This window comes from Caretta caretta, chromosome 2 (genome assembly GCF_965140235.1).
Source record: "Caretta caretta isolate rCarCar2 chromosome 2, rCarCar1.hap1, whole genome shotgun sequence".
In the NCBI taxonomy this organism is placed as follows: Eukaryota; Metazoa; Chordata; order Testudines; family Cheloniidae; genus Caretta; species Caretta caretta.
Genome location: NC_134207.1, coordinates 698671 through 722253, shown reverse-complemented (window position 1 = coordinate 722253; position 23583 = coordinate 698671). Strand labels below are relative to the sequence as shown.

Here is a 23583-nt window from a genome sequence, read left to right as displayed (position 1 = left end):
GCTTCTCTGCTCCGGGACACAAAGCAAACCATTACTGTGGAATGCTCCTGCTGCAGAGGCAGGGCCCGCGGGTATTTGTGTGTGAGAGAGAGGGGTGCGGGGGGTGGGGTCTGATGTGGTTTCCCCTAAAAAAGGAGTGCTCCTTTTCTTTTTGCGGATACAGACTAACACAGCTGCTACTCTGAAACCTGTGGTTTCCCCTGCTGCTGTCTGAACTTACAAGACCGCATGCTGATGCACTCTCAGCCCCCCAAAACACACTGTTGCCTCCCCCCACATACACACAACACACTCCCTGACACACTCCATCCCCCCCATTTGAAAAGCAGCTGGCAATCTAGTTGGATGCCCTGGAACAATGGGATTGGGAAACCTGCATCATGTGATGCTGGGCCTGCCTCATTAGGCATTGCAAACCCTTTCCAAAGCATGCTGCAGCCACTTGCACACTGGGACAGCTATCACAATGCACTTCTCTCTGTGGCGTTGCAAGAGCTGCTAATGTGGCCACACCACTGCACTTGTAGCTAACAATGTGAACACATGGCAGCAGCGCTTTCTCTGCTGCTGTCTCTCGGGGCTGTTTTAACTCCCAGCGCTCTACATATGCGAGTGTAGACTAGCCTTAGATAAACATCCAGTGTTTGATTTAAGAATTGGCTGTGAAGGAGAATCCACCATGACCCTTGGTAAATAGTTCCAATAGTTAATTACCCTCTGTTAAAAATTTATGCATTATTTCCAGACTTGTGCCTTATTTCCGGTGATAGAAACTGCAGCCAGGGAGTTATTCAGAGAGAGCTGTACAAGTCCTTTAAAAAAAAAAAAAAAAGAGATGAAAATGATGGCACTTCCCACAAGGCATTCTGTTAACTCTGTACTGGGCTGTGGTACTCCAGCATGTGTTAATAACAGGTTCCCAAGCCTTGATGATTTAACTGGGAATTGGTCCTGCTTCGAGCAGGGGGTTGGACTAGATGACCTTCAGGGGTCCCTTCCAACCCTGATATTCTATGATTCTATGATGCAGGAGAGGGAGTGTGACATTCCACCCTCACCCCTTCCTTCTGCTGTAGCCAGTTAAAATGTGTGTACGGGAGAGTGCTTGTTTATTTACAGCTTCATTCTGCTTGTTTCTTCAAGTCTTTTTAATCTTTGTATTTTTGTTTGTCACTCACATTTCCTAAAATGAACTAGATTCTGTATTTTTCTTTTTTCTCTTGTGTGTTTTTATACTTTAGAGAAATTCCCATCCATATAATTTTGCAACAAGTGTGCCTGAACTCTTGGAGTTCAAACCACCGTAAAAGGCTGACCACCTTACAGAAGCAGTGTTCATAGCAACAGGTATCCAGTTTCTATTTATTACTTTTATAAAGACAGTTATCCGCCTCCCGTTCCTGTTTTTTCCCTCTTCCTTCCATTTCTCTCCTCCTCTTCCAACCTTTTCCTGGTGTGTTAACTAGGCCAGATTCCATCATAGCCATAATAGAAATAGGGACTAGCTGCCTTTCAGGGGTAATTATAGGTTTCAGAGTAACAGCCGTGTTAGTCTGTATTTGCAAAAAGAAAAGGAGTACTTGTGGCATCTTAGAGACTAACCAATTTATTTGAGCATAAGCTTTCGTGAGCTACAGCTCACTTCATCGGATGCATACTGTGGAAAGTGTAGAAGAATTATAGAAGAATGTCAAGAATTATAACATTCATAAACCAGTCGGAGAACACTTCAATCTCTCTGGTCACGCGATTACAGACATGAAAGTTGCTATATTACAACAAAAAAACTTCAAATCCAGACTCCAGCGAGAAACTGTTGAATTGGAATTCATTTGCAAATTGGATACAATTAACTTAGGCTTGAATAGAGACTGGGAGTGACTAAGTCATTATGCAAGGTAACCTATTTCCCCTTTCCCCCCGCCCCCCCAGACGTTCTTGTTAAACCCTGGATTTGTGCTGGAAATGGCCCACCTTGATTATCATACACATTGTAAGGAGAGTGATCACTTTAGATAAGTTATTACCAGCAGGAGAGTGGGGTGGGAGGAGGTATTTTTTCATGCTTTGTGTGCATATAAAAAGATCTTCTACACTTTCCACAGTATGCATCCGATGAAGTGAGCTGTAGCTCACGAAAGCTTATGCTCAAATAAATTGGTTAGTCTCTAAGGTGCCACAAGTACTCCTTTTCTTTTTTCAGGGGTAATTGTTACCTTGTCATTCTTAACCAATTGGATTATTTTATCACTGAGGACTTGGTAAGAGATAATACTACTTTTGTGCTCTGCCAGGAGATAGGGAAGTACTAGACCCAGTGCACCCTCCACAGTCTTCAGGAGAAGAAGAGGAGAAGAAAAAACTAGGTTTTCCTGAACAAAGTCACTTGGCCAAAAGCCATTAGCGTTCTCACACAGGGCCCTTGATGTTCCCATATGAAGCACGTTTTCTTGTAAGTGCCTGTGTACAGAGTATTTCTGTTAGCTGCAGCAGTGTTGTATGTTTGACATTTTTTCGATCTCTCTTTAGAGGAAGGTGGAACTAGTATAGGGCTGGGAACCAGGAACTCCTGAGTTTGTGTCTGCTCTGACACTGATTTGCTGCATGGCCTTTGGCAGGTCACTTTACTCTGAGCTTTGGTTCTTGGCCCCCTCCTCGCCCCCCACCTCTCCCCCCCAAAAAAAGAAAAGAAAACTGGATAATTTGGGTTTACTTTGGAGGTTGAAAGTTTTAACACATTAACATTGTAAGGTGTTTTGAAGCTGTACAAAGCTAGATAAGTGCTCGCTATTATTTTTATGAATAATAGCTTTGCAGTTCACCTTTAAATTAATGTGAAAACTTAGTTAATCCCGTGCTGATCTGCTGAATCCCACCTTGTAACTAAGTTGTGGGTAGCATTCTACACAAAATAAGTTTTAGTTGAACACTTTAAAAGCTGTTTCTTCCTTCCATTTTGTTCTGAATCCTTCTGGCACTTCGACATTCACTTGAGGATATTCTAGAAAGCATAATTCTGACATGATCATGAGACTGAGATTTCTGTTTTCTGATATTACATGGATGCTGTCAATGAATTATATTTGTTATGCGCAAACAGAATATAGTCCCAACCAATAATTATTTATACTTGGCTTTAAAAAGGTTTTGAAGCTGAAGAGGAAAACAATCACAAGCAAAACTGACTGAGGAGTACTTGTGGCACCTAAGAGACTAAAACTTATTTGAGCATAAGCTTTCGTGCATCTGATGAAGTGGGTTTTAGCCCACGAAAGCTTATGCTCAAATAAATTTGTTAGTCTCTAAGTTGCCACAATTACTCGTTCTTTTTGCTGATACTGACTAACACGGCTGCCACTCTGAAACCTGTCACCGAGCAAAACTGAGTGAGAGGAAAAATTTTTAAAAGATCAATTATAATTGGGAGTTTTTAAAAACAATTTTACTAGATGCCCAAATACTACAGTTCCGCAATCACAAAAGAGGACTTCATTTTAAAATGATCTGGTTAAGAGGGAAAGTGAAAGCAGCATTAATGGAAAGGGACAATATCCCCGCTAATCACAAATGGAAAACTGGGTAAGTTCATATGAATAGCAATCATCAATTGCAGGCAATGGATAAGAGAAGCTAAAGATATAATTGAAAATCTATGGCTACTAGGCTTAAGGACAACAAGAAGGAATGTTTTAAATATACCCCAAACAAAAGAAATCCTAGCAATGCTGTAAGTCTGCTACGAGATCGGGATAGTAAAATTGCTGCTGTTAAGGAAATGGCAGAAGTATTTGATTGACCATATGGATTCCACTCTTGGTGTGCATGCGCCCTACGTGCATAAGCTCAATTTCTTTTGGTGACAGGTGTCTATTTTGGCCTGTGTCTGAGGTGCCCTTGGAGCCCCCCTCCTTTCTTTCACACACCTGAGGGCATAAAGAGCAGAGTGTGTCTAATTGCTTCTCAGTTCCTTCTAACTGCCTGTGCCACTGAGACAAAAACCCTGCAGTGTCGGCTTTCTCCACTAATGGTACAGTTTTCCTTAGCTTTGTATGTGTTATTTTGGGAGTGCAGTTAGGATAGTTTTTCTCCTTTTATGACTATTGGGGAAAATCTATTTAGTTTTATTTATATATTTTCTTCATTAAATAATTTGTTAGCCTAGGACACCCTCTTCCCACCCCTCCCTCCCTTCCCGCCATCAAGGGACTATTTGGTGGACTCAATACCAGAGTCAGTCATCTTTTCTTGAAACACTTAGGGTGGTCCTATCCAAGCCACCAGCCTTTTGGAGTCACTGATGTGTCAAGTTAAAGGGGTATCCCTTTACTGACGTCTCCTTTACTGAAGCAGGGCATACCTCACAGAACAGCCCTTCCCTTGGAGGAGTTGTAGTCCTTTTCCTCCTCTGCTGAGGTACCAGGTACCACTTTGGGACTTAGGGATGGACTCTTAAGAAAGAGTCTTTGAGGGATAGAAGAAAGATACCTGTGGCTCATAGAGATCCTGCCTGGTACCCCCTCATATGTCCTTCATCTCAAGACCCTTTCCTACACCATCTGTGGCCTTACTGGATACTCTAGAATTTACAGCCATCCACAGAGACCATTATCTCAGGCAAGACAGTTGGGTACAGCCGCAGATGTGTGAGGCAGGAGGAGGAGAGTGAGGAAGAACATCAGCTGCTAGAGAGAGAGCAACTGATCCCTGCTGCAATCTCCGCATCGTCGCCAAATGAGGCAGTGAATCCATCCACGTCTGTCTCAATTGTTGAATTTCAAGGTATTCTAGGACTTGATGAAGAGCATGATGGAAACTTTGGCTATATCCTTGGAAGTAGTCCAAGAAAAGCAGTACAAACTCTTGGCTATTCTATATCCTTCTTTACCAGGGCGGCTCACCGGGCTCATTAATAAATGTCTAGTGGAGCATGCAAAAAATGTGGCCCATACCTGTATCAGATGTGTCTGGCTTCAAGAGTAAGCTTGATAAGTTTATGGAAGAGATGGTATGATGGGATAGCCTAATTTTGGCAATTAATTATCTTCGACTATTAGCGGTAGATATTCCCAATGGCCTGTGATGGGATGTTAGATGGGGTGGGATCGGAGTTACTATAGAGAATTCTTTCCTGGGTGTCTGGCTGATGAGTCTTGCCCACATGCTCCGGGTTTAGCTGATCGCCATATTTGGGATCAGGAAGGAATTTTCCCCGAGAGCAGATTGGCAGAGGCCCTGGGGGTTTTTCACCTTCCTCTGCAGCATGATCACTTGCTGGAGGATTCTCTGCACCTCAAAGTCTTTAAACCACGATTTGAGGACTTCAGTAGCTCAGACATAAGTTAGGGGTTTGTTACAGGAGTTGGTGGGTGAGATTCCATGGCCTGCGTTGTGCAGGAGGTCAGACTAGAAGATCATAATGGTCCCTTCTGACCTTAAAGTCTATGATTCTATGATCAGTTGTGGCCATGTCAAAAAGAACTGATAGGAGGTACCCAGGTCCCTGCTAGGGATTTGACTGTTTTTATTCATATCCAGCATCATTTGCATCTTCTGCTGCTTTTTCAGTTCAGGAGAGTGATTCTGGCCTCTCTAATTCCCTAAGTTAGATCTTCAGGACTGATTTGCAGCTCTTCACCTCCAAAATGCCTATTTCCATATGTTCCTCCTTCCAGCCCACAGGAAATACCTCAGAGTCCTGGTAGGAACAGCCCCCTGCCAGTACAGGGTCCTGCCGTTTGGTCTTTCTACAGCACCCAGGGGATTAATCAAATGCTTGGCGTGGGTATAGCGGCTCCTCTAAGGAGACACAGAATCCAGGTTGTATCCTTACTTCAGTGACTGGCTGATTCTTGGAAGATCACCCCAACAGGTGACCAGTTCTATTCAAGTAATTCTAAAACCCAGTTGTGCTTTTGGCCTTTACTACGTCCCCTGTCAATAGGTTCCACAGGTTGACTCTGCGTTGTGTGAAGTACTTCCTTATGTTAGTTTTAAACCAGCTGCCTATTAATTTCATTGGGTGACCCCGGCCCTTGTGTTATGTGAAGGGGTAAATAACACTTCCTTACTCACTTTCTCCACGCTATTCATGATTTTATAGACTTCTATCATATCACCCCTTAGTCGTCTCTTTTCTAAGATGAAACGTTCCAGTCTTTTTAATCTCTTCTCATATGGAAGCTGTTCCATCCCCCCAATCATTTTGTATCCCTTCTCTGTACTTCTCCCAATTCCAATATATCTTTTTTGAGATGGGGTGATCAGAACTGCACGCAGTGTCCAAGCTGTGGGCGAACCAGGGATTGTTATAGTGGCAATAGGATATTTTCTCTTTTATTATCTGTCCCTTTCCTAATGGTGCCTAATGCTCTTTTCACTTTTTTGACTGTCCCTGCACACTGACTGGATGTTTTCGTGGAACTATCCATGATGACTCCAAGATCTCTTTCTTGAGTGGTAACAGCTAATTTAAACCCCATCGTTTTGTATGTATAGTTGGGATTATGTTTTCCAATCTGCATTACTTTACATTTATCAACATTGAATGTCGCCAGCCATTTTGTTGCCCAGATCCCCAGCTTTGTGAGATCCCTTTGTAACTCTTACTCCTGAGGGAATTCTGCACCAAAAAATTATGCGCACAGTATTTTAAAATTCTGCAAATTGTATTTGTCAATAAATAAATGTGGCTTCAGCATGGCAGTGGGGAACACAGGGCACTGGCTGCATTGAGGTGGGAGATCACCCTGAAGCCCCCACCTACCCCGGTACAAGGACTTGGCAGTGAGACTGCACCTGATCCGGACACAGTGCAGGGGCTGACCCTGACCCAGAAACACCCCAGGGCCATGCCCCTCTGTGCCAGGTGTGGGTGGGCAGACTCAGCCTGGCAGGATCCAAGTGTGGAGGGGCTTAGTGTGGGGTGAGAGGTTTCTGTGTGGGCCAGTCTGTGTGTGGGCGGCTCAGTGGGAGATCACAGAATATCAGGGTTGGAAGGGACCTCACCACTGACAATGATTTTTGATGCACCACAGATCCAGGAGAAGTGTAGAGAAGAACACAAGCCATTGTTTGTCATTATTGACCTAACTAAAGCTTTTGATTCCATCAATCGTGAAGCTGTCTAGATTCGGTTGTCCATTATCCATGTCACAGTTAGTAATTCTGCAATTTCGTATTTGAATTCCTTCAGAACTCCTGGATGAATCCCATCTGGTCCTGGTGACTTATTACTGTTTATTTTATCAGTTGTTCCAAAACTACTTCTGTTTATACCTCAAGATGGAATAGTTCCTCAGATTTGTCATCTAAAAAGAATTACTGAGGTGTGGGAAATTCCCTCACATCCTCTGCAGTGAAGACTAATACAGAGAGTTCATTTAGCTTCTCTGCAACCATCTTGTCTTCCTTCAGTGCTCCTTTAGCACCTGGATCGTCCAGTGGCTCCATTGATTGTTTGACAGGCTTCCTGCATCTGATGTTCTTTAAGAAATTGCTGTTAGTTTTTGTATTTTTTGTTAGTGGCTCTTCAAATTCCTTTTTGGCCTGCCTAAGTGTACTTTTACACGTGACTTGCCAGAGTTTGTGTTCCATTCTATCTTTCTCAGTAGGATTTGACTTCCTATTTTTAAAAGCTGCCTTTCTGTCTCTAACCACCTCTTTTATTCTGTTGTTTAGCCAGGGTGGCATTTTTTTGCTCCTCTTACTGATTTTTTTCATTTGGAGTATACATATAGTTTGAGCCTCTACTATGGTGTCTTTAAAAAGTTTCCGTGCAGCTTGTAGGCATTTCATTCTTGTTGCTGTTTGTTTTTAGTTTCTGTTTAACTAGCCACCTCCTTTTTGTGTAGTTCCCCTTTTGAAGTTAAATGCTACTGTGGTGGGTTTCTTTCATATTTTCCCCCTACAATCATGTTAAATTTAAATACATTACGGTCACTTTTATCCAGCGGATCAGCCAAATTCACCTCTGGGACCAGATCCTGTTTGCCAGTTAAGACTAAACCAAGAATTCTCTCTCCCCTTGGGGGTTCCAGAACTAGCTGCTCCAAGAAGTAGTCATTAATGGTGTCTAGAAATTTTATCTCTGCATCTTATCCTTAGTCGACATGTTCTAAGTGACTGTGTGGGTTGTTGAAGTCCCCCATTATTATTGGGTTATTTTCCATCCACAGAGTCAAGACCATGCAGATCTGTGCTTCCATGTCATATAAGACCTGAGTTTTTAAGGCAACACTGCACCCTACACGTCTTTCTAACTGAGGTCTGGTCTGCACTAGGAAATTTAGGTTGGCATAACTAAGGGTATGTCTACACTGCCCACCTTAGAGTGTGGCTCCGGCAGCGCTGTGACTTGGGCAGTGTAGTTACACTTTATCGGGGGGGGGGGGGGGAGCTCTCCTGGTGACTTTAAAAAAAACCCACCCCGAAGTGCTGAAAGTGGCAGTGTAGACACATCTTAAGTGTCTCATGGCTGTGAAAAATTTTCACCTCTGAATGATGCAGTTAAAGCACTCTAACCTCCAGTGTTGACGGCACTAGATCAATAGTGTATCGGGGGTAGCCGTATTAGTCTGTATCCCCAAAAACAAGGAGTCTGAAAGGTGGCACCGTAAAGACTAACAGATTTATTTGGGCATAAGTTTTCGTGGGTAAAAAACCTACTTCTTCAGATGCATGGAGTGAAAATTACAGATGCAGGCATTATTATACTGACACATGAAGAGGAGGGAGTTACCTCACCAGTGGAGAGCCAGTGTTGACACTGGTGTCAGTGACACTGAGGTCCAAGGGCACTCCGGGGGGGTCCAAGAGCCCTGCTGAGAAACTCCTCCCCCTCCCTCCCAGCACTCTGGGGAACACGGTTTCTACCTGCCCTGGCTTCGCACTGCTCCCGGAAGCAGCCAGCACGTCCCTGCGACCCCTGGTGGGGAGGGGGTCTCCACGTGCTGCCTCTGCTCCGAGCGCCAACTCCTCCCCCCCCCCCCCACCTAAGAGCCGCTGCCAGAGGGATGTGGTGGTCATTTTTGGGAGCTGTTCAAGGTAAGCGCCACCCCCCCCCCCCGCACCTCTGCCCAGAGCCTGCACCAAAATGCCCTCCCTGAGCCTGCACCTGACCCCCTCCTGTACCTTAACCCCCTGCCCCAGCCTGGTGAAAGTGAGTGAAAGTGCAGGATAGCGAGCAAGGGAGGGAGGGGGGATGGAGTGGGCAGGGCAGGGCCTTATGGAAGAGGATGGGGCAAGGCTGAGCGGGGGGGTCCTCGGGTTGCTAAAGTTTGAGAACCGCTGGTGTAGACAATCCCTGATCTGCTAACTCTTCATGCTGTTCACTATTTATGTGACTTATGTTAGATTAAAGCAAAATGGCTTTACTGCCATCTGTCCCAGAAATGTCCAGAGAATCACTTACTTCTCTAATGCTCATCCTTAAGCTGGTATAAGAGTCCCCCTATCTCCATAATGAAGGTCCTTTAACTCTCTGCCAGCCATAGTGTTTGCAAACTATTCTTCTCCACTTATATTCCCCAAAGTTTTTGGAAATGAGGCACTGAAGATATTCAGCTATACCCCTTGGTCACTCAGTTCTGTCCTCTACTGTCTGCCTTCTCTGTTACCAGAGAAAACTTTCTTACAAAATCCCTCTTCTGTTTGCACTGCCTTGTGGCAGCATTTTCTGGAATGGCTGTTCTGGCAGCTTCTATGTAGGTTTGCCTCTCTTGAAGAGGTTAGATTCTTGTACTTCAACCTCTCCTGCCTGCTTGCCAAACTGACATCCCCAGACCAGGGATGGCTTAAAACAGGAGCATTTTATTAAAGAATTAACAAAATAAAAAGCCCAAACACTTTCATAGTTCTTGCACAGGCCCACTGTGGCTGAGTCTTTCTGGAGCATACTATGTGCTGCTGCTGCAGCTATGCTCTGTTCCTCAGAGCTGTGATCCCTTTTGACCTCTTCAGCGTAGCTCCAGTCCTTAAAGGGTTAAGCTGCAGATAAATGTTACCCTGGCATTCCCTTATGAGTTACCCAGGTTCACGGCAATACTAGGAAAAGCTGATTGGACTGATGACAACAGTGAAATTTACTTGGGCATGATACCGTTGTCCCTCAGAAAATTATAGCTATTACAGAATGAAGCAGTGGTCTTTCTCCACAGCATGGGCTACCACAATTATATTTTGATCAGAAAGGTTGCTGAGTATCAGGAAAGGCACCCATAATAAAGAGCCCCATTCCAAAGCTGGTGAAAGATCCACTTTGACTAATGTGGTGACAAGATGTTGTCAATCAGCAGTAACATAGGGTTATGAGAATTGCAGAAAATATTTAAACTTTCCACCATAATTCATCCAGTCTACGCAAAGAAAGTATTGTAGTTCCTTGGAAAAAGAAGGCTGAAGGAAATGTCAGATACTAGAACATTTTTAGTCATCCCGCCCTTTTAAAATAGTCATAGCAAGCCTCAAATTATTGACCAAGTGAAATGAGGCCTTAGAGTCAAATCACTGCTTTTCTTTGTCTATACGTACATAACACAATAACTTCTGAAAACTGCAGCTGACCAACTGCAAAATTTTGGGGAATGATTTAGGTATCACAGTGGGCATAGTTCTGTTTAGAATAATAGAATATTAGGGTTGGAAGAGACCTCAGGAGGTCATCTAGTCCAATTCTCTGCTCAAAGCAGGACCAACACCAACTAAATCATCCCAGCCAAGGCTTTGTCAAGCTGGGCCTTAAAAACCTCTAAGGATGGAGATTCCACCACCTCCCTAGGTAACCCATTCCAATGCTTCACTACCCTCCAAGTAAAATAGTGTTGCCTAATATCCAACCTAGACCTCACCCACTGCAACTTGAAACCATTGCTTCTTGTTCTGTCTTCTGCCACCACTGAGAACAGCCGAGCTCCATCCTCTTTGGAACCCCACTTCAGGTAGTTGAAGGCTGCTGTCAAATCCCCCCTCACTCTTCTTTTCTGCAAACTAAACAAGCCCAGTTCCCTCAGCCTTTCCTCGTAAGTCATGTGCCCCAGCCCCCTAATCATTTTTGTTGCCCTCTGCTGGACTCTCTCCAATTTGTCCACATCCCTTCTGTAATGGGGGGACCAAAACTGGACACAGTACTCCAGGTGTGGCCTCACCGGTACCGAATACAGGGGAATAATCACTTTCCTCGATCTGCTGGCAATGCTCCTACTAATACAGCCCAATATGCCATTAGCCTGCTTGGCAACAAGGGCACACTGCTGACTCATATCCAGCATCTCGTCCACTAATCCCCCAGGTCCTTTTCCGCAGAACTGCCGCTTAGCCAGTCAGTCCCCAGCCTGTTGCAATGCATGGGATTCTTCCTTCCTAAATGCAGGACTCTGCACTTGCCTTTGTTGAATCTCCTCAGATTTCTTTTGGCCCAATCCTCCAATTTGTCTAGGTCACTCTGAACCCTATCCCTACCCTACAGCCTATCTACCTCTCCCCCCAGCTTAGTGTCACCTGCAAACTTGCTGATTTTGATGAAAAATGGAAATGCTGGATTTCCACGAACATCAGGCCCAGAAGCTTTGGCACTCTTTGCTGCTGCCTACACATTGTACAGGCAGCATCTTACTCAATGATTGTGCACTTCGTTGCTTACAATGGCTGAGCTGTATATCTAGCCAGGCCCCTCACTTCAACTGGAGCAAGCCTCCCCCGCCAGGTGCTATTTGCACTTGAAAAGTCGGATAACAAACAACTCTGACTAAATGAGGAACCAAATGTATGACCCTCTACTCTTCTTTCCCCCCCCCCCCCACAAACTGCTATAGAAAAATCAAGCAGTGCACAAACTACAAGACCTTTGAAAATGAGACTAACCCAAAAAGCAGAATTTTTGTCAACCTTTTTCACCCCCATCAAAATGAAAATTCAGTTACTACACCATCACCAAAATATTGCTGTGCTACATTAGGGCTACAGGTAGAATTTGTGCAAAACTGGGGTCATTTGGTCGCTGGGTTCCCAATATATTGCATGCGTGCCAACACCACAAGCTATGAGCTTTTAATTTTCAAAATGCTCTTAAATCCATGTGTTTAGCAAGATTATATTGAATTTTGATATTCCACAGCAAGGGGTGGGGGCTGGGTTGAGGAAACCTCAGGAAAGGGGGAAGCTCATGGAGATGAAAGGATCTGTTCGCAGTGAGTCAATTCATAGAGGGAAATTGATTGGTGATGAAAATGTTCTAAATTCAGCCTAAGCAAGTATGCGAAAGCCAAGTCCACCAGAGTCAGGATGAGTGGCAGCCCCTAGTCTAGGTTAAGAAGTTGTGACCAGTGTTTAGTCAAATATGTCTTGAAATGGTTCAGATGTTAAACCTCCTATCACGGTTCAGGGAAACTGCACCTGTATTTCCCCTCAAAGGTTCAGCAAGGGCATCCACTCTCAGGCTTCAGCTCCCCAGCTGTTGCCTTTTTGAGTGGAGACCCGTGTGTGTGTCCCTTTTGAGTGGGGTATTTCCAGGCTGTCCAGTTCCCTGCCTTCACTATTATTCCCAGCAAAGACAGTCTGCCTAAACAGGCCTGTCCGCTTTCTCTCCAGGGACAAGAACAGGTGTCATTGCTGCAGTTATAACATTACCACACAGCACTTCCTATGTGAGCCTACTCTATTCTTACAGTAAAAAAGCATTACAGAAAAAACATGTTCAGAATAATAAAGGAACCTACCTACTTGCATGGTAGTAAGTTGACCAGAGTCCACCCCACTCTAACATGGATTCTGACAGGAACAGTCCTTCAGACCTTCCACCCAAGGGTTACAAGTTACATCATAACTTAAGCTCAGAACAAGCACACGGTCTTACGGGGCCTCAGTAGTCCAAGCCTTTCCAACCCTTCAAGGGATTGGAACCTTCTGTGGACTAGAAATCCTGTCCGTTTGCTGGATCAGGAAGAAGGCCGTGAGCCAGTTTAAAAACCAGGTTATTTATCTAAAAATCCTTTCTTTGTCTGTCAGTCTCTGGAAATCCAGTTTGAACTAGTATATGTGTACCTGTGGGGGGGAAGAGGAGAGGAAGATTGTGTTCAAATGTTGATAATGGAGGAAGTACATTAGCATCCCCCTCACTACTAGAAAAGTTACAGTGCCATATACCAACTGCAATTTTAATGCAATGTACCCCACAGATATTAACTCTAATTCAATACTTACTTACTTCAGTAAAGCTTATTTTAGTTCCGTAATCTTTGTGCAGGATGTTGCAGGATATTGTCAGCCTGTCACAACTCCAATATGGAGGAGTTCTGTAATGTGAAAGCTGTAGCACCAAGATAAAGTTTAGACAGTGGTTCAAGTTATACCAATGGGTACAGCAAAGGCTGCAGACAACCTCCTATTGATTCATTAACATGTCTGTTTCAGGGTCTTGCTTGCAGTTTCCTTGGTTACAGCAAAGTGAACTTGGGAGGAGGGGTCATGAGGTACAGCTCAGGGCTGTGTGAAATGGATCAGATTCCTCAGTGCTGGTGGCATGCAGTAGAAGTGTGCTTGCCTCCAGTACAGAGACTCTCAGTTACTTGCTGCAGAGTAGCAACAGACTGTTTTCTGTTTGTTGCTGTAGAAGGGAGAGGTTTTGGGGTGGGCATAATTATCTGCCTCTTTCTATCCTCTTTGTCAGTTGGTGCCTCTGTGATATCTCTTGTTTCAGTGCATCTTTCCTGGCATGCAGACCTTTTCTGGCTGTTATGGAATGCTCTGAGACTATCATGTTTGCTGCAGTTAATTAGGAGGACTCTTCAAAAACGTTTACTGCCATTATCTTTTATAAGCCTTTGGTTTCTTATTCAACTGTGAAGGACCAAGACACACATTCCCCTCTGAGAAGGATTCTTAGTTGTTTAGGCAGAGTTCTCCGGAAGATGCTGCTTTCTCCCTTTGAGTTTGATTGATACATCCTGCTATTTTAAAAGTGACTTTTCTGGTTACAAATGATTTATGCCTTAATCTAGGAAATACTCTAGTGAAAGGTTTCAGAGTAGCAGTCGTGTTAGTCTGTATCCGCAAAAAGAACAGGAGTACTTGCGGCACCTTAGAAACTAACAAATTTATTTGAGCATAAGCTTTCATGGGCTACAGCCCACTTCATCGGATGCATAGAATGGAACATATAGTAAGAAAAATGTATATACACACACATATACAGAGAAGGGGGAAGTTTCCATACAAACTGTAAGAGGCTAATTAGTTAAGATGAGCTATTATCAGCAGGAGAAAAAAACTTTTGTACTGATAATCATGAGTTATGAGGAGAGGCTGAGGGAACTGGGGATGTTTAGTCTACGGAAGAGAAGACTGAGGGGGGATTTGATAGCTGCTTTCAACTACCTGAAAGGGGGTTCCAAAGAGGATGGATCTAGACCGTTCTCAGTGGTAGCAGATGACAGAACAAGGAGTAATGGTCTCAAGTTGCAGTGGGGGGAGGTTTAGGTTGGATATTAGGAAAAACTTTTTCACTAGGAGGGTGGTGAAACACTGGAATGGGTTCCCTTGGGAGTTGGTGGAATCTCCTTCCTTAGAGGTTTTTAAGGTCAGGCTTGACAAAGCCCTGGCTGGGATGATTTAGTTGGGGATTGGTCCAATTAAATCATGTGGCTAATGTGATTAGGTTCTATGATGGTGTCACTTGAATAAATATGTGGACAGAGTTGGCATTGGGCTTTGTTGCAAGGATAGGTTCCTGGATTAGTGTTTTTGTTGTGTGGTTGCCGAAGAGTATTTGCTTCAGGTTGGAGGGCTGTCTGTAAGTGAGGACTGGTCTGTCTCCCAAGATCTGTGAGAGTGATGGGTCATCCTTCAGGATAGGCTGAAGATCTTTGATGGTGCGCTGGAGAGGTTTTAGTTGGGGGCTGAAGGTGACGGCTAGTGGCATTCTGTAATTTTCTTTGTTAGACCTGTCCTGTAGTAGGTGACTTCTGGGTACTCTTCTGACTCTGTCAATCTGTTTTTTCACTTCAGTAGTTGGTATTGTAGTTTTAAGAATGCTTGATAGAGATCTTGTAGGTGTTTGTCTCTGTCTGAGGGATTGGAGCAAATGTGGTTGTATCTTAGATCTTGGCTGTAGACAGTGGATCATGTGGTGTGTCCTGGATGGAAGCTGGAGGCATGTAGGTAAGTATAGCGGTCAGTAGGTTTCTGGTATAGGGTGATGGTTATGTGACCATCGTTTATTAGCACAGTAGTGTCCAGGATTGTGTGGATTGGTCTAGGCTGAGGTTGATGGTGGGATGGAAATTGTTGAAATCATGGTGGAATTCCTCAAGGGCTTCTTTTCCATGGGTGCAGATGATGATGTCATCAGTGTAGCACAAGTAGAGTAGGGGCGTTAGGGGACGAGAGCTAAGGAAGTGTTGTTCTAAGTCAGCCATAAAAATGTTGGCATACTGTGGGGCCATGCAGGTACCCATAGCAGTGCCGTTGACTTGAAGGTATATATTGTCCCCAAATGTGAAATAGTGAAAGGTTGCTTGGGATGTGTTGCTTTCTGACATATTGAACTGGTGCTGCAGGCTTATCATAGAGAGAGTTCATCTGTTTAATTTCTTACTCTGGAGGATGCAGAGAACAGAGGCCCGCAGAAGTTAAGGTGGTTCCTTCTCGACTGTGAAAGAAGTAAAAAGGTGCCTTTGTAGAGCTTCTGGTATAGAATAAGTCCTGTGTGGCATGTGTCTCTCTGAACATTCAAATATATGGTATAGGGTTTTCTGTCTGCAAGCATAAATTCCCATCTTTGACAATGTTGCCCCAGTCTCATAATAATGGCCACACTGAATCAGACCAATGGTCCATCTAGTCCAGTATTCTGTCTCTGACAGTGGCCAGTATCAAATGCTTCAGAGGTAATGAACTGAACAGGACAATTTTGAGAGGTTCATCCTCTGTTGTATAGTCCCGTTTCTGGGAATTGGAGGTCTAGGGTAGGGGTGGGCAAACTGTGGCCCTTGAGCTGTTTTAAGCTGGCCCGCAAGCTGCACCATGCAGCTCGGCCCCGCTCCGGCCAGGGCGCTGGGTCGGGAGCCGCACCACGCGGCTCCCGGAAGCCGCTGCATGGCCCTGCTCCGGCTCCTACACACTCCAATGGGAGCTGCAGGGGCAGTGCCTGCAGATGGGGCAGCGTGCAGAGCCGCCTGGCTGTGCCTCCGCATAGGAACCGGAAAAGGGACATGCCACTGCTTCCGGGAGCCGTTTGAGGTAAGCGCCGCTTGGAGCCTGCACCCCTGAGTCTTTTCCCACACCGTAGCCCTGACCACCCTCCCGCTCTCCAAACCCCTCAATCCCAGCCCGGAGCACTCTCCTGCACCCCAAATCCCTCATCCCTACCCCTGAGCCCGCATCCCCACCCCAATTTTGTGAGCATTCATGGCCTGCCATTTCTATTTCCCAATGTCACCCTCTGGCAAAATGTTTACCACCACCACCACCCCCAACCCCCCCGGTCTAGGGACACCCGGAGCATGAATTTGCATCCCTAACCATCTTGGCTTATAGACCTATCCTCCATGATGGACCTATCCTTCATGAATTTACCTAATTCTTTTTTGAACCCAGTTGTATTTTTGGCCTTCACAACATCCTCTGGCAGAGAGTTCCTTTACACATGGACTGTGCATTGTGTGAAGAAATACTTCCCTTTGTTTTAAACCTGCTGCTTGTTAATTTCTTTGGGTGACCCCTGGTTCTTGTGTAGGGGTAAATAACACTTCCTTATTCATGTTCTCCATACCATTCATCTCATTGTGGGCCACTCCAGCTCAGCAGCTTCCCTGGCAGCCAATGCCACATACAAGTAGGATCCCAGGATGTCTGAGGTAATGACTCAGGAAATGTTAGATCGGTTTGAGGGATTGTCTGTATAGGAAAGGTGTACAAATGTAAACTAATGTGTGAAATTAAAACAATATAGTTATTCTGGTATAGCCCCCATTCTTCAAAATGGAGATATACCTATCTCATAGAACTGGAAGGGACCTTGAAAGGTCGAATCAAGTCCCCAGCCTTCACAGCAGGACCAAGTACCGTCCCTTATTTTTGCCCCAGATCCCTAAATGGCCCCCTCAAACCACTGAGCTTCCCCCCCCCCATTGCAGTATAATAGTGGATTTTTTTTTCTGTTTAGCGTATGTGTGTTGGAAAGGGGCTAAACCAAAGTGATATGCCTATTTCTTACACTGGAATAGGCACATCCACAGAAGAGGTTATAGTGGTATGACTTCACCACTTATACCCTGTAAAATTTTCCCATGTAGACAAGACCTCAGAAGCTTTTTAATGATTCTTGAGTTCTGCCCTAAAACCTCAGTCATGCCAGCCAGTTTGCATTGCTACTAGCACCATAAACAGATGATAGGTTTTTGTGTGAGAACAGCAGTCGAATTAATGGGAACACAAGAGCTATACCTCATGCTAACTTGCTAGTGAAGACTGCCACAGTTCAGGGCAACTGCACCAGTATTCCCTTCTTGCAGTCCTGCAGTCTGACACCCATCTAGGCTCCAGGCTCCTTAGCCATCGCCTCTCTTGGGCAGAGACCCGTGTATATCTCCCTCCTGAATGGGGGATCTTTAAGGCTGCACATTTCCCTGCTTACATTATGATCATCCCCAGCCAGCTAGATTGTTTAAATAGGTCAGCATTTATTCTTTACTTTCTTTCCAAAGGCTAAAAACAGTGAAATTGCCGGCAGTTACAAGTTACTACACAGCTCTTTATAAGCAAGCACATTTATTCTTAAGGTGAAAGCATTACAGAGAAGGTATGTTAAAAACAATAAAATAACCTACACACATGCTGAAAAGCTTACCAGAGGTCATCCCAGTTCCAGCCTCAGACTCTAGTAGGTGTCAGTCTTTTAAAACCCACAACTGGGTTTACCCTGTGGTTACAAGTTCATAATTGTCTCAGATTCAGAACAAACATGAATACTTCAGTTTTTTCTTTATACAGTTTGGGATTTTGATCTTGTCCCCATGTAACAGGTGATCAGCGGAGAATGACTTGCTCCTCAAGGCAGGAAGGGCTGAGTTTTTGCATAATCAGAAGTGGGGATTTGCGTTCATCTTCCCCTAGATCTTCCCCCAGATCTCTCATATGTCACATCTCCCCCTTCGAGAGGTTACATACAATCCCAGCCCACAATAATACGTAAACCATTCTTTTAACACAGTGGACCACAAAGATATTTAATCTTAATTCAATAAGGTCTCCCAAGGATACTTCAGGAAATTGCCCTATCTGTCACTATCGCAGGGCGACGACTCACTGCTGCGGCACCTCCTGCTGGTTGTCCAGGGAATTAGCTCTTTTCAGCCAGGAGCGCCTTCTGCTGTTCAGTGTCTCGCCTGCTGCTGGCCCCGTGCCTGTCCCGGACCCCGGTGCCCTTCTAGATTAGGGTTCTGCCCCCTGGCAGTACCCCCTCAGTTTGGGTCCTCCTCTCTCCATGTAGCTAGAGTCTCTCTCTCTTTCTGGCCCACTGCCCTCTTATAAGGGCCAGCTGCCCTCTTATAAGGGCCCTAATTACACAGGCTACAGCTGTGGCTGTTTTCCCAAACAGCCCAGCTATTTCCATCTCAGCCCTCTCCCAGGGCTGTTTTAAGCCCTTCAAGGCATGGTGGAGGGGACCATCCCGCCACAGTCACAAAGACAAGCCCTAAGTCACTGCCATTCTATCCATTCCCCTGGGTGTGTTTCTCACGGTTGGTACCACACTACCAGCAGCCTCCAAACCTGAAGTGTTTCTCTAATTCTTCTGTTAAGGTCAGAGTGGAAGAGGTAGTTGCTGTCTATTCTCTTCACCCCCACCACAGTTTGCTTGCTGCAAGCTTAGTTTCTTGAAGCACCCCTAGCTAATACTTGTGTGGTCTCCCTGAACCCCATTCCTTGCATAGTGGCACAGTGTATTAACCAGGAAGCCGTCAGGACAATAGCCAGGGCCTTGCTGCCAGTGTGACATGCAACGTATGTGTGGGGTTGTAGTCTTCCATTGTGTGATGCAATTCAGTTAATCATCCCATACAGTATTTATATTGGCCCTTTTCAATTTGTTGGTAGCTGTCCAGATTGGAGGCTCTGTCTACAAAAGGAGCTTTCATATTACCATACTCTTCAGGATGATCCCATTTTGAGTGGCAGCAAATATAAATAAATACCAGTATTGAGCAGTGTCTGGTAATAAGAACCTGTGGTACAGAGGTCAACAGAAGCCCAGGTAAAGCACATGAAGGCTGCTGAATCCCCTCTTCCAAACCAACAAGATCACTAGCAGGTTCCTCTGGGCAGCCTTGTCTGCCTACCACTGTGGATGGGATCAGCGGGGGACACAAGCAGCGCTACCTCATGATTGACTTCCAGCGGCTGCGCTACGGACCTGGAGCTGAGTCAGGCCCCTATGAGGAGAAGGTGATCCAGGTCCAGTACAACTCCTGCAGGTCGGCTGATATCGCCCTGGTGGCCAGCAGCAAGCAGAAACGCTGGATCACTGCAACAGAAAACATGCAGCCTGGCGACCTCCTCAAAACCTCGGGGCATATAGGCAGGATGGCAGTCTCTGCCAATGAAGGGGATGCATACCCTTTGGGAGCTCTGCCTGTGGGGACCCTGATCAATAACCTGAAAAGCCACCCTGGGAAAGGAGAGCAGTACATCTGAGCAGCAGGGACCTGTGGGGTGTTACTGTGGAAGGTGAATGGAACGGCCATCATGCAGCTGCCCTCTAAGAGACACATGCAGGTGCTGGAGACCAGCATAGCCACCGTGGGGCGAGTTTCGAACATTGACCACAACAAGCGGATCATTGGGAAAGCTGGCCGGAACCGCTGGCTGGGGGAGCGCCTGCGCAGCGGATTATGGCACTGCAAGGGCAGTTGGGCAGGACGCAAGATCAGACCACTCCCACCCATGAAGAGATATGTCAACCTGCCCACAGCAGCAGCTCGGGCTTGACACCTGGCCCCGGTGCCTGCCCCTCAATGGCTCTCAATAAAATCAGCTCCTACACACACACACACACACACACACTCAAAAGGAATAATTAACCCATTATTAACAGGACAGGGAATTCTGTGGAAAGCAGAGGGTCTGAAACAGATCAAGAGGCAATGGAAAATCCAAGTCTGTTGGGGATGGGATGGAATTTAATGTGTGTAATATATACCATAGGGGTGATAGTGCATCCTCTTGGGATGGCATCTAGAACAGCATGTGGAGTTTAGGAAACTATGAAAGATGTAAAAAATCTTGAGAAAATTCATAAAAGGGCAACAAAAAGAGACGAAGATCTGGGAAGAGACTGAGGGAGCTAAATGAGGAGAGTCTAGAAATATATAGACTTTCTAGACTTCTGAATGAAAGATTAGGTTGTGTTGGTGGGGGAGTGGCACAATATGTGAAAGAGAGCATGGAGTCAAATACAGTGTAAATCTGAAATGAATCAGACAACGCCATGATTTCTCTATGGATAGAAATTCCATGCTTGAAAATGAGTAGAGCACTAGGAATATGCTACCAACCACCTGACCAGGATGGTGGCAGTGATTGTGAAATGCTCAGGGTAATTTAGGCTACAGAATCAGAAAACCCAGTAATAGTGGAGGATTCCAATGATCCCCATATTGACTAAGAAAATGTCACCTCAGGATGGGATGCAGAAATAAAATTTCTAGACACCTTTAATGACTGCTTCTTCGAGCAGCTAGTCCTGGAACCCACAAAGGGAGAGACAATTCTTGATTTAGTCCTAAGTGGAGCACAAGATCTGGTCCAAGAGGTGAATATAGCTGAACCACGTGATAGCAATCATAATGTCATTAGATTTAACATCTTTGCAGGATGAAAAATATGAAAGAAACCTACCATAGTAGCATTTAACTTAAAAAAGGGGAACTACACTAAAAGGAGGAGGCTAGTTAAATGGATATTTAAAAAGAACAGTCACAAGAGTGAAATGCCTGGAAGTTGCATAGAAACATTTAAAAAACACCATAATTCATGTATAAACCCCCAATTTAAAAAAAAAGGGAAGAGGACCAACAAAATGGATGATCCACAATGGATGAGCAACAGAATAAAAGAGGTGGCTAGAGACAGAAAAAAGAAAAGGAGTACTTGTGGCACCTTAGAGACTAACCAATTTATTTGAGCATAAGCTTTCGTGAGCTACAGCTCACTTCATCGGATGCATACTGTGGAAAGTACAGAAGATCTTTTTATACACACAAAGCATGAAAAAATGGGTGTTTACCACTACAAAAGGTTTTCTCTCCCCCCACCCCACTCTCCTGCTGGTAATAGCTTATCTAAAGTGATCACTCTCCTTACAATGTGTATGATAATAAAGTTGGGCCATTTCCAGCACAAATCCAGGTGGACTCCTCCTGAAGGTCAAGACAGCAGACTGGACTTCTACATAGAGTGCTTCCGCCGACGTGCACAGGCTGAAATTGTGGAAAAGCAGCATCACTTACCCCACAACCTCAGCCATGCAGAACAACAGCCTCAGAAACAACTCTGACATCATAATCAAAAAGGCTGACAAAGGAGGTGCTGTTGTTGTCATGAATAGGTCGGAATATAAACAAGAGGCTGCTCGGTAGCTCTCCAACACCACTTTCTACAAGCCATTACCCTCTGATCCCACTGAGAGTTACCAAAAGAAACTACAGCATTTGCTCAAGAAACTCTCTGAAAAAGCACAAGATCAAATCCACACAGACACACCCCTGGAACCCCAACCTGGGGTATTCTATCTGCTACCCAAGATCCATAAACCTGGAAATCCTGGGCGCCCCATCATCTCAGGCATTGGCACCCTGACAGCAGGATTGTCTGGCTATGTAGACTCCCTCCTCAGGCCCTACGCTACCAGCACTCCCAGATACCTTCGAGACACCACTGACTTCCTGAGGAAACTACAGTCCATCGGTGATCTTCCTGATAACACCATCTTGGCCACTATGGATGTAGAAGCCCTCTGCACCAACATTCCACACAAGAATGCACTACAAGCCTTCAAGAACATCATCCCTGATAATGTCACGGCTAACCTGGTGGCTGAACTTTGTGACTTTGTCCTTACCCATAACTATTTTACATTTGGGGACAATGTATACCTTCAAATTAGCGGCACTGTTATGGGTACCCACAGGGCCCCGCAGTAAGCCAACATTTTTATGGCTGACTTAGAACAACGCTTCCTCAGCTCTCGTCCCCTGACGCCCCTACTCTACTTGCGCTATATTGATGACATCTTCGTTATCTGGACCCATGGAAAAGAAGCCCTTGAGGAATTCCACCATGATTTCAACAATTTCTATCCAATCATCAACCTCATCCTGGTCCAGTCCACACAAGAGATCCACTTCCTGGACACTACTGTGCTAATAAGCGATGGTCACATAAACACCACTCTATACCGGAAACCTACCGACCGCTATTCCTACCTACATGCCTCTAGCTTTCACCCTGACCACACCACACGATCCATTGTTTACAGTCAAGCTCTGCGATACAACCGCATTTGCTCCAACTCCTCAGACAGAGACAAACAGCTACAAGATCTCTATGAAGCATTCTTACAACTACGATACCCACCTGCGGAAGTGAAGAAATAGATTGATAGAGCCAGAAGAGTTCCCAGGAGTCACCTACTACAGGACAGGCCTAACAAAGAAAATAACAGAACGCCACTAGCCGTCACCTTCAGCCCCCAACTAAAACCCCTCCAACGCATTAAGGATCTACAACCTATCCTGAAGGATGACCCAACACTCTCACAAATCTTGGGAGACAGGCCAGTCCTTGCCTACAGACAGCCCCCCACCCTGAAGCAGATACTTACCAGCAACCACATACCACACAACAGAACCACTAACCCAGGAACCTATCCTTGCAACAAAGCCTGTTGCCAACTGTGCCCACATATCTATTCAGGGGACACCATCACAGGGCCTAATAACATCAGCCACACTATCAGAGGCTCGTTCACCTGCACATCCACCAATGTGATATATGCCATCATGTGCCAGCAGTGCCCCTCTGCCATGTACATTGGTCAAACTGGACAGTCTCTACGTAAAAGAATAAATGGACACAAATCAGATGTCAAGAATTATAACATTCATAAACCAGTCAGAGAACACTTCAATCTCTCTGGTCATGCGATTACAGACATGAAAGTTGCGATATTACAACAAAAAAACTTCAAAACCAGACTCCAGCGAGAGACTGTTGAATTGGAATTAATTTGCAAATTAGATACAATTAACTTAGGCTTGAATAGAGACTGGGAGTGGCTAAGTCATTATGCAAGGTAACCTATTGCCCCTTGCTTTTTCCTACCCCCCCCCCCCACGTTCTTGTTAAACCCTGGATTTGTGCTGGAAATGGCCCGCCTTGATTATCATACACATTGTAAGGAGAGTGATCACTTTAGATAAGCTATTACCAGCAGGAGAGTGGGGTGGGGGGAGAGAAAACCTTTTGTAGTGGTAAACACCCATTTTTTTATGCTTTGTGTGTATAAAAAGATCTTCTGTACTTTCCACAGTATGC

At 45.1% G+C, this 23583-nt stretch overlaps 1 protein-coding gene and 1 pseudogene across 5 annotated transcripts in view; both read left to right on the top strand.

The window, feature by feature from the left end:
* The window catches only part of PUF60 (poly(U) binding splicing factor 60), a 54089-nt gene that overhangs the window by 9854 nt on the left and 20652 nt on the right, over positions 1 to 23583 (top strand). The window contains exon 1 of one of the 5 annotated variants that reach the window (XM_075124825.1): positions 1326 to 1347. The exons of the other annotated variants lie outside the window; for them this stretch is intronic. The gene's annotated coding sequence lies outside the window, so the exon portion shown is untranslated. Of the gene's footprint in view, positions 1 to 1325; positions 1348 to 23583 lie in introns of those variants that run through there. 5 annotated transcript variants of the gene reach the window in all.
* Positions 19267 to 20043, top strand: LOC125633056 (large ribosomal subunit protein uL2m pseudogene; annotated as a pseudogene).